We start from the raw sequence: 8,824 nt of genomic DNA on the forward strand, positions 1-8,824 counted from the left end.
TAAAAAAAAATAAATAAAAAATAAAAAAATAAAAAAATAAAAAAAAAATAAAACACTCAAACGAAATTAGAAAAAAAAAGAAAAGAAAAAGAAAAAAGATAATACATATTAAAAATCCCTAATGTCACCAGGACATAGCTGGGAGCCTATGGCCCAGGTTAGAAGCGTAAGGCTTTCCGTGACCACAATATGCAAAGCTAATTTGCCTCCAACTCTGGGCTAAGTTATATCCTTGTTGTTGTTCCAGTTCCTGAAAGGGACAAAAGAACACCACTTATAAATAAAGTTGGGAATATGGGGGAAGGATTCAGAGGCTAAATAAGTAAAAAATGTTGAGATATTTATCAATTAGTTTGGGGACATGCCACTTGATACTCACTGTGACTCATCAAGAACAGGGATTCTCAAATTTGAGTATATACCTACAATGCATGTTTTTCCTTTTTCATTTTTTATTGTGTTGAAATACATATAACATAAAAGTACCCACAACTGTTTATAAGTGTGCAGTTCAGTGGTATTAAATATATTCATAATGTTGCATAATCACCACTATCTGTCTCCATAACACTTTTCATCTTGTAAAACTGAAACTCTGTACCTATTAAACAATAACTCCCCATTTCTCCCTCTCCCCAGTCCCTAGCAACCACCTTTCTACTGTCTGTCTCTATGATTCTGACTATTCTAAGTACCTCAGATAATGACTTATTTCACTTGGCAAATGTCTCAAGGTTCATCCATATTGTAACCATGTGTCACTGCCTTCCTTTTTAAGGCTCAATAATATTCATTCTAAGTACATGCCACATTTTGCTTACCCATTCATCCAGTAATGAATAACTGTGTTACTTCCAGGTTTTAGCGTTTGTGAATAATGCTGCTATGAACATGGGTACACAAATATCTCTTTGAGACCTTCTTTTCATTTGTCTGGGTATATACACAGAAATGGAATTGCTGGACCACATGGTAAGTCTATCTTCAATTTTTTGAGGGATCATCAAACTGTTTTCCATAGTGGCTATACCATTTTACATTCCCAACAGTCCAAAAGAGTTCCAATTTCACCACATCCTTGCCAACACTTGTTATTTTCTGTTTTTGATAGTAGCCATTCTAAAGGGTATGAGGTGGTATGTTTTTAAAACTGATTTTTGAATGGATTCAGTGGCTCATACCTGTAATCTCAACATTTTAGGGGTCCAAGGCAGGATGACTGCTTGAGCCAAGGTGTTTGAGACCAGCATGGGCAACAAAGTGAGATCCTATGTCTAAAAACATTAAAATAAAATTAGCCAGGCATGGTAGTACACAGCTGAAGTCCCAGCTACTCAGGAGGTTGAGGTGGGAGAAATGCTAGAGCCTGGGAGGTCAAAGCTGCAGTGAACCATGATCACACCACTGTACTCCAGCCTGAGCAACAAAATGAGACCCTGTCTCAAATACTATTACTACTACTACTAACAAAAGAACAAAACCCTGATTTTCAGGCCCCACTCCCAAAGCAAAGGATCCTGAAACGTTTTTTGTTTCCTTTCTTTAAAACAAAAAACCCAAACAGGTGATTCTGATACAATATAACTAAAACAGGCTTTAAAACCGACTTCAGCATCCCAAGGAGTATCAAGGTGACTAAAGCTCCCCAGAACATACTTTTCTAAAAAACACTGCACTATAATCTAAACTGACAGAAATGGAAGAAAACATATAGTTGAGGAAAAAATAGGACAGAAGATTTCCTCTAAATAAGGATTAATGACTAATAATTAAAATTTAAGGATGCATTGAAGGTTCACAATTAACAGACTACCAAAAATACTCTAAATGGACAACAAGGAAAAAAAAAAACACCAAACACATTTTATTCATTTTGAGATAATGCATGACTGCCTTAAGATAAACAAATAAGATCCTGTATTTTAAGTTCCTTAAAAACAGACTGTGTTCAACATATGTACCACCCATAGTGCTCTGCACCATTAAATGCTTAATATCAGAAAGTATGATACAGTGGGAAGGCTTCAAGTTATCAAAGGACTTAGGGCAGAGGTGTCCAATCTTTTGGCTTCCCTGGGCCACACTGGAAGAAGAAGAATTATCTTGGGCCACCCATAAAATACACTAATGATAGCCTGATGAGCTTAAAGAAAAAACTGCAAAAAAAAAAAAATCTCATCGTGTTTTAAGAAAGTTTTTGAATTTGTGTTGGACCGCATTCAAAGCTGTCCTGGGCCGCAAGTTAGACCAGCTTGACTTAGGGCTTCATCTCACTGCTTTCATTCAACAGGTGTGGTCCCTTAATGTCCCTACAAGTCACTTAATGTCCCTACCTCTTGTTACTGATGTGTGAAATCACAGTATTGAGTCATCTTCTATGTAACAGTTCTCACTGCATGAGACTACGCTGGTTAAAAATCCACTTGTGTGTATATGCCCAAAATAAAGAAAACTGAATAATTTGTTAGAAGTTCAGATTCCTGGGGCCCAATTCCAGAGATGCTCTTTCATTAGCCCTCAGAGCCGGGGAAGCCCTGCAGGCCCTCTTAATTCTGGGTTTGAGAATCACATCAGGGGTTACACTGAACAATTTCTAAGGTTTATACTGGCTTTGAAATTCCTCTAATCTATGAATATTTGTGAGGGAAAATGAAACAGAGAGAGAAAAGGCAAATTTTCATCATCTCCTAATCCTCAGAAAAGCTATTTTACATTAGGTAAATTTAACAACACAAGATTTTGATTTTCTACTTTGTTGCTGAAATGACAAATAAAGCTTACCAAAACATAAAATCCTTCTACAGCTTTCAAGTTTCTAAAATAAGAAAACAGTTTACAAAAACAAGCCACCTGACTTCTGAAAAGATCAGTAACACTGAATAATCTCTAAGAAAAAAAAAAAAAAGAAGACAAATGACTAACATCAAAAATGAAATAGGGGGTCATCACTACTCATCCAACAGACATTAAAAGGGTAATAAAAGTATATTATGATAAGCACAGAATAACTATATGGCCATAAATTGACAACTTACATAAAATGGGCAAAAACACAAACTACCAAAACTGATTAAAGAAGAAACAGAAAATCTATATAGATCTATAATAAGCAAAAAGTCAAATTAAAAAACCTCCCCCAAAAACACCAGGTCCAGATGAGTTCACTGATAAATTCTACTGAACATTTAGGAAAGAAATTATATCAATTTCTCTCATCACTCCCAGAAAACAGAAGCAGAGATAACACTTCCTAACTCATTCTATGAGGTCAGCATCACCCTAATCCTAAAGCAGAAAAAGATATTATAAGGAAAATGACAGACGAATAGCTCTCATGAACATACATGTAAAAATCTCAACAAAATATTATTATAGCAAGCTGAATCCAACATATAAAATTATATGCCAAGACCAAGTGGGATTTGTTCAGCATTTTAATTAATTTAATCCACTGCATCGACTAAAGAAGAAAATCATATGAGCATATCAATAGATGTAGAAAAAGCATTTGACAAAATCTAACCCTCTTTCACAATAAAACTCTCAGCAAACTAAGAATAGAGAATTTCTTCAACTTGATAAAGAACTTTTACAGAAAACCTACAGTTAATATCACAATTGTAAGAAACTAGATGCTTTCCTACTAAGATCAGGAACAAGGCAAGGATGTTCCTTCTCACCACTTCTATTCAACATCATCCTGGAAGTCCTGGCTAATGCAATAAGACAAGAAAAGGAAATAAAAAGTATACAGATCAGGAAGAAATGAAACTGTCTTTGCTTACAGATGACAAGACTGTCTATGTAGAAAATTCCAAAGAATTGACTAAAAAAATTCCTGGAACTAATTAGAGAATACAGTAAGGCTGCAGCATACAAAGTTAACATACAAGTCAATTGCTTTCCTACAGACCAAAAATGAACACTCGGTATTAGACCAACAACAAAAAATGACACTTAAGTATTAATCTAACAAAACATGCAGAGGATCTGTATGAGGAAAATCATAAAAGTCTGATGAAAGAAATTAAAAAATGCAGAGATATTCCATGTTCATGGATAGGAAGACATTATTATGTCAATTCTTCTCAAATGTGATATAGATTCAACAATGTCTCAATAAAAAATCCCAGTAAGTTATTTTGTTACAATGATGAATTGTTCATATAGAAAGACAAGAGCCCCAAAGAGCCAATACGAGAACAAAGAAGAAAAAAGGCAGAGGACTTAGGTTCAGAGCAACTGGTGCTAAACCAAAAAAAAAAAAAAAGGCAGAGGACTGACACTACTTTACTTCAAGACTTACTCTGAAGCTATTATAAACAGCAAGAATTTAAGAAAAGAGTGGACAAGTAGATCAATGAAACAGAATAGAGAGCCCAGATACAGATCCACACAAATATAGTTTTTGACAAAAGATCTTTGACAAAGGAGCAAAGGCAATTCATCGGTGGGGGGAACAGGGAGTCTTTTCAACAATGAGTGCTAAAACGGTGACATCCCATATGAAGAAAATGAATCTAGATATAGACCTTACACCCTTCACAAAAATTAATTCAAAATGGATCACAGATCTACATATAAAATGCAGTCTACAAAACTTGTAGAAAATAACACTGGAGAAAATCTCAGGGACCTTGAGTTTGATGATGGGCTTTTAGAAATAATACTAAACACATAATTCATGAAAGCAAAAAAATTGTTAAACTGGACTTCATTAAAATTAAGAACTTTCACTCTATGAAAGACACTGTTAGGGAATGAAAAGACAAGGCACAGAGAGGAAGAAAATATGCAAAATACGTATCTCTATAGGACGTGTATCTAAAATATACAAAGAACACTTAAAACTGAACAATAAAACAATCCAATAAAGAAATGGGCAAAAGGTCTGAATAGACACTACACTAAAGAAGATATATAATGTCAATCAAATGAAAAGGTGATCAACATCCTATATCATCAGAGAACAGCAAATGACAACAGTGACATAACACCTCGCACCTAGTAAAATGGCTAAAATCCAAAAACTGACAAAACCAAATGATGATAAGGATGCAGGGCAACAGAAACTCTCATTCACTGTCAGTGGGAATGCAAAATGGTAAGGCCACTTTGGAAGGCAGTTTGGCAATTTCTTATCAAACTAAACATGTTTACAGCAATTGTGCTCCTAAGTATATACCCAATTGAGCTGAAAACTCACAGCCACACAAAAACCTACACACAAATGTTTAGAGCAGTTTTATTTATAGCTGTGAAACTAGAGGCAATCAAGATGTCTTTTAATAGGTGAATGGATAAACTGTGATATAGCCATATAATAAAACATTGTTCAATGATAAAAAGAAATGAGCTATCAAGCAACAAAAAGACATGAGAGAATCTGAAAAGGTTATGTGTTATATAATTCCAACTATATGACATTCTGGGAAAGGCAAAACTAAAGAGACAACAAAAAGATCAGTGGTTGCCTGGGATTTGGAAGAATGTACCAGTGAAGTTCCAGGAGTTTTTAGAGTGATGAAACTATTCTGTAGGATACTGTAATCATGGATCCATAATGTTATGCATTTTTCAAAATCCGTAAAACTGTGCAATACAAAGAGCAAACTGTAACTATGAAGTTTAATTAATAATAACATTTTACTTTTCATTATAATCAGAGCATGAAAATCAGCTTCTCAAAAAAACAAAACAAAACAAAACAAAACAAAAGCTTATTTTCTTAGTTTCTATCAGAGAAACAGGAGACTCTTGTTTTTCTTTTTGAGATGAGTCTCACTGTCACCCAGGCTGGAGTGCAATGGCATGATCTCAGCTCACTGAAACCTCCACCTCCCAGGTTCAAGCAATGCTTCTGCCTCAGCCTCCTGAGTAGCTGGGATTACAGGCGTTCACAACCACACTCGGCTAATTTTTGTATTTTTAGTAGAGACAGGGTTTCACCATCTTGGCCAGGCTGGTCTTGAACTCCTGACCTCGTGACCCACCCACCTCAGCCTCCCAAAGTGCTGGGATTTCAGGCGTGAGCCACCGTGCCCCACTGAAACAGGAGATTTTTTTTTTTTTTTTTGAGACGGAGTCTCGCTGTGTCTCCCAGACTGGAGAGCAGTGGTGCAATCTCGGCTCACTGCAAGCTCCACCTCCCTGGTTCACGCCATTCTCCTGCCTCAGCCTCCCAAGTAGCTGGGACTACAGGCGCCCAAAACCACGCCCGGGTAATTTTTTGTATTTTTAGTAGAGACAGGGTTTCACCGTGTTAGCCAGGATGGTCTCGATCTCCTGACCTCGTGATCCACCTGCCTCGGCCTCCCAAAGTGCTGGGATTACAGGCGTGAGCCACCACGCCCGGCCTAAACAGGAGATTCTTAAGCCAGTAATGAGAAAACTTTTTCAAAGTTCAATTTTGCAGGCGGTGGAGGGGCAGGGAGGCTTTACTTAACTCCATGGAGGGAGGATTGTGTATTTACTCCAACTTTATTTTCTTAATAACAACAATGTTAGTGAGAAAACAATTCTTTTAATACTAAATGATCTTATTTAAAAAGCAACATCATCATCATACAGGCTGCCTCTTCATTCTCTCATCCTTTACATCACTTGTTACCTACTTTAGCCTCCTCTAAAACCGTGAAAGGTACAGTAACCTTTTTTTTGTTAACATATAGAGAGAATAAAGCCCACTTGACTGAGGTCCTATGTAGTCCAATTTCATTGAAAGCAAATCTTATTTTTTTGTCAGGCACAGTGCTTGTTGGAAGCTTAGAAATCAATAACTGTCACACACCCTTTCCCAATTTGGGCCTCTCTTTATTCAAACTGTGGAATTTTCAAAGATAGGTTGGACTTGCAGCAAACCAGTATACCCACAGGCACTAAAATGGGTTCTCTAGCTCTACTCAGTTAATCCCTAAAACCCAAAGGTCCTGGATGATTCTCCTATTCTGTGTTCTTCTAGTGTACGTGTGCACACACGCACGCATGTGTTTGAAGGGAAGCACTTAACGAACAGCTTGTATTGTTGCCTTAGTGGTTCTCCCTCCAAAGTCTTTGATTTATAAAACTCAAAAGGCTCTTTTCAAAGTTGAATCTTAGGCTTTCCCAAAAGCTAAAATTCACTACCTTTCAATAGAGCTTTTCACTACTCTAGGCAATACAGTAAAATATGAAGTGCATGCTTGTATTACTCTCATGGCTCCCTTTTCTTCAAGTTTCTCCCTTTGTCTAGCACCTCTTCGCTGACCCATTCATAGTGCTCTTCCATTCATTAATCCTCTGCCAGGCCAAATGAGAAGAGCGCATCATCACAGTTATATACATCCACCTTTTCTATCAGCAGGCAACCTGCCTCTACCCTGAAATTTATCCACTGGAAAAAAAAAAAAAGAATCCATTATTGATTCTATTACCAACCCCCTCTGAATGGTAATTAATTTCTACATCTAAAGTGTAGAAATATTTGCAATTTGTAATGATGAACCATGACTGAGAAGCAGTATAAAACAGTTAAACAGAAACACTCCGGAGCCAGATGGCGTGGATTGGAATTCTGACTCTTCTACTTTCTAGCTGCATCACCCTGGGCTCTTTAATGTTAGGTTTAAAACGGGAGAAATATATTAGCTGTCTAAGAAGGCTCCTTTGAGCAATAATTGGCTTAGCATTCAAAAAATGTATGCAAACCCTAACAGGATGTAAATACAGAAGTCAGTAAATGTTATTTTACTATCTTTTACCCATAACTGTGGAAGGAAAGGCTTAGACTTCTTTAAAATGTTCAAGAAATAAACATGAGAAAATATTTTTATAGGTAGACAGTCCATGGAATTATGTTACTGGGTAAGACGGGAAGTCAAATTTCCTTTAGTCCTTTAAGGTGGGGGAAACAAGATGCTGTAAGGTACTCTCAGGGGAGTGTGGCATCCTTGGAGAATCATTTATGGAGATGTTGGTTGCTAGGTGAATATGCTGAAGGCCTATCTTTGGTAACTACTCCTAACACAATCAGTTCTGCTGAGTTACCTCAGAGTATCTTCTTTGGGAGGCCCCATAGGAGGGTTCAAAATGCTTGAAGGCCAAGGACCATGCACCCTTTAAGACCAATCCTGCTTTTATATTTTGTAATTACACCATGCCTAAAATATGTACCACTGTACATCAAATTTACCTTATTATAGTGCCTTTATTCTCGCCCTGATTTCTTTAACCATGGTCTTTAATGTATTGCACTGTATTTTACTCTAAGTCATTGCAAATCCCGTTTTCTTTTCTTTTCTTTTTTTTTTTGAAAAGTGGACATAAATAAATGCACATAGCCTGAAGGGGCGTTCTCCTTTAAACTCAGGCTTCTCTTTCATTTATCTCAGACTATCCAGTTATTAGTTTGCTTTTCACACAATGTCTGGCATTACCTTCTTTTTTCCCCTGTAGAGACAAGGTCTCACTATGTTGTCCAAGCCAGTCTCCAACTTCTGGGCTCAAGCGATTCTCCCACGCTGGCCTCCCAAAGTGCTGGGATTACAGGTGTGAGCCACTGTGCCTGGCCTCCTTTCATATCTATTATCTTCTGGGTTTGGAGGCTTCTCCTCCTTCCTGGATTAGTACCTACCCAGACACAACTCTACCATTTCAGCCCCAGTGTCCACACTCACAGCTTTGCCCAAGAATAGGACATGGTTGCAGCTAGTGCACAATCTGAGGAGAGAGGAATATCCTTAGAGCTAGCTGACCTGAATGTGGGTTGCCCTCAGGGGCTGGCCTTGCTCCCTGTCCCTGTCTAATCACCTGAAATTCAGATCCAGCTTCACCTGTAATGTGTTCT

This window comes from Rhinopithecus bieti, unplaced genomic scaffold, assembly GCF_001698545.2.
Source record: "Rhinopithecus bieti isolate Rb0 unplaced genomic scaffold, ASM169854v2 scaffold_63976, whole genome shotgun sequence".
In the NCBI taxonomy this organism is placed as follows: Eukaryota; Metazoa; Chordata; class Mammalia; order Primates; family Cercopithecidae; genus Rhinopithecus; species Rhinopithecus bieti.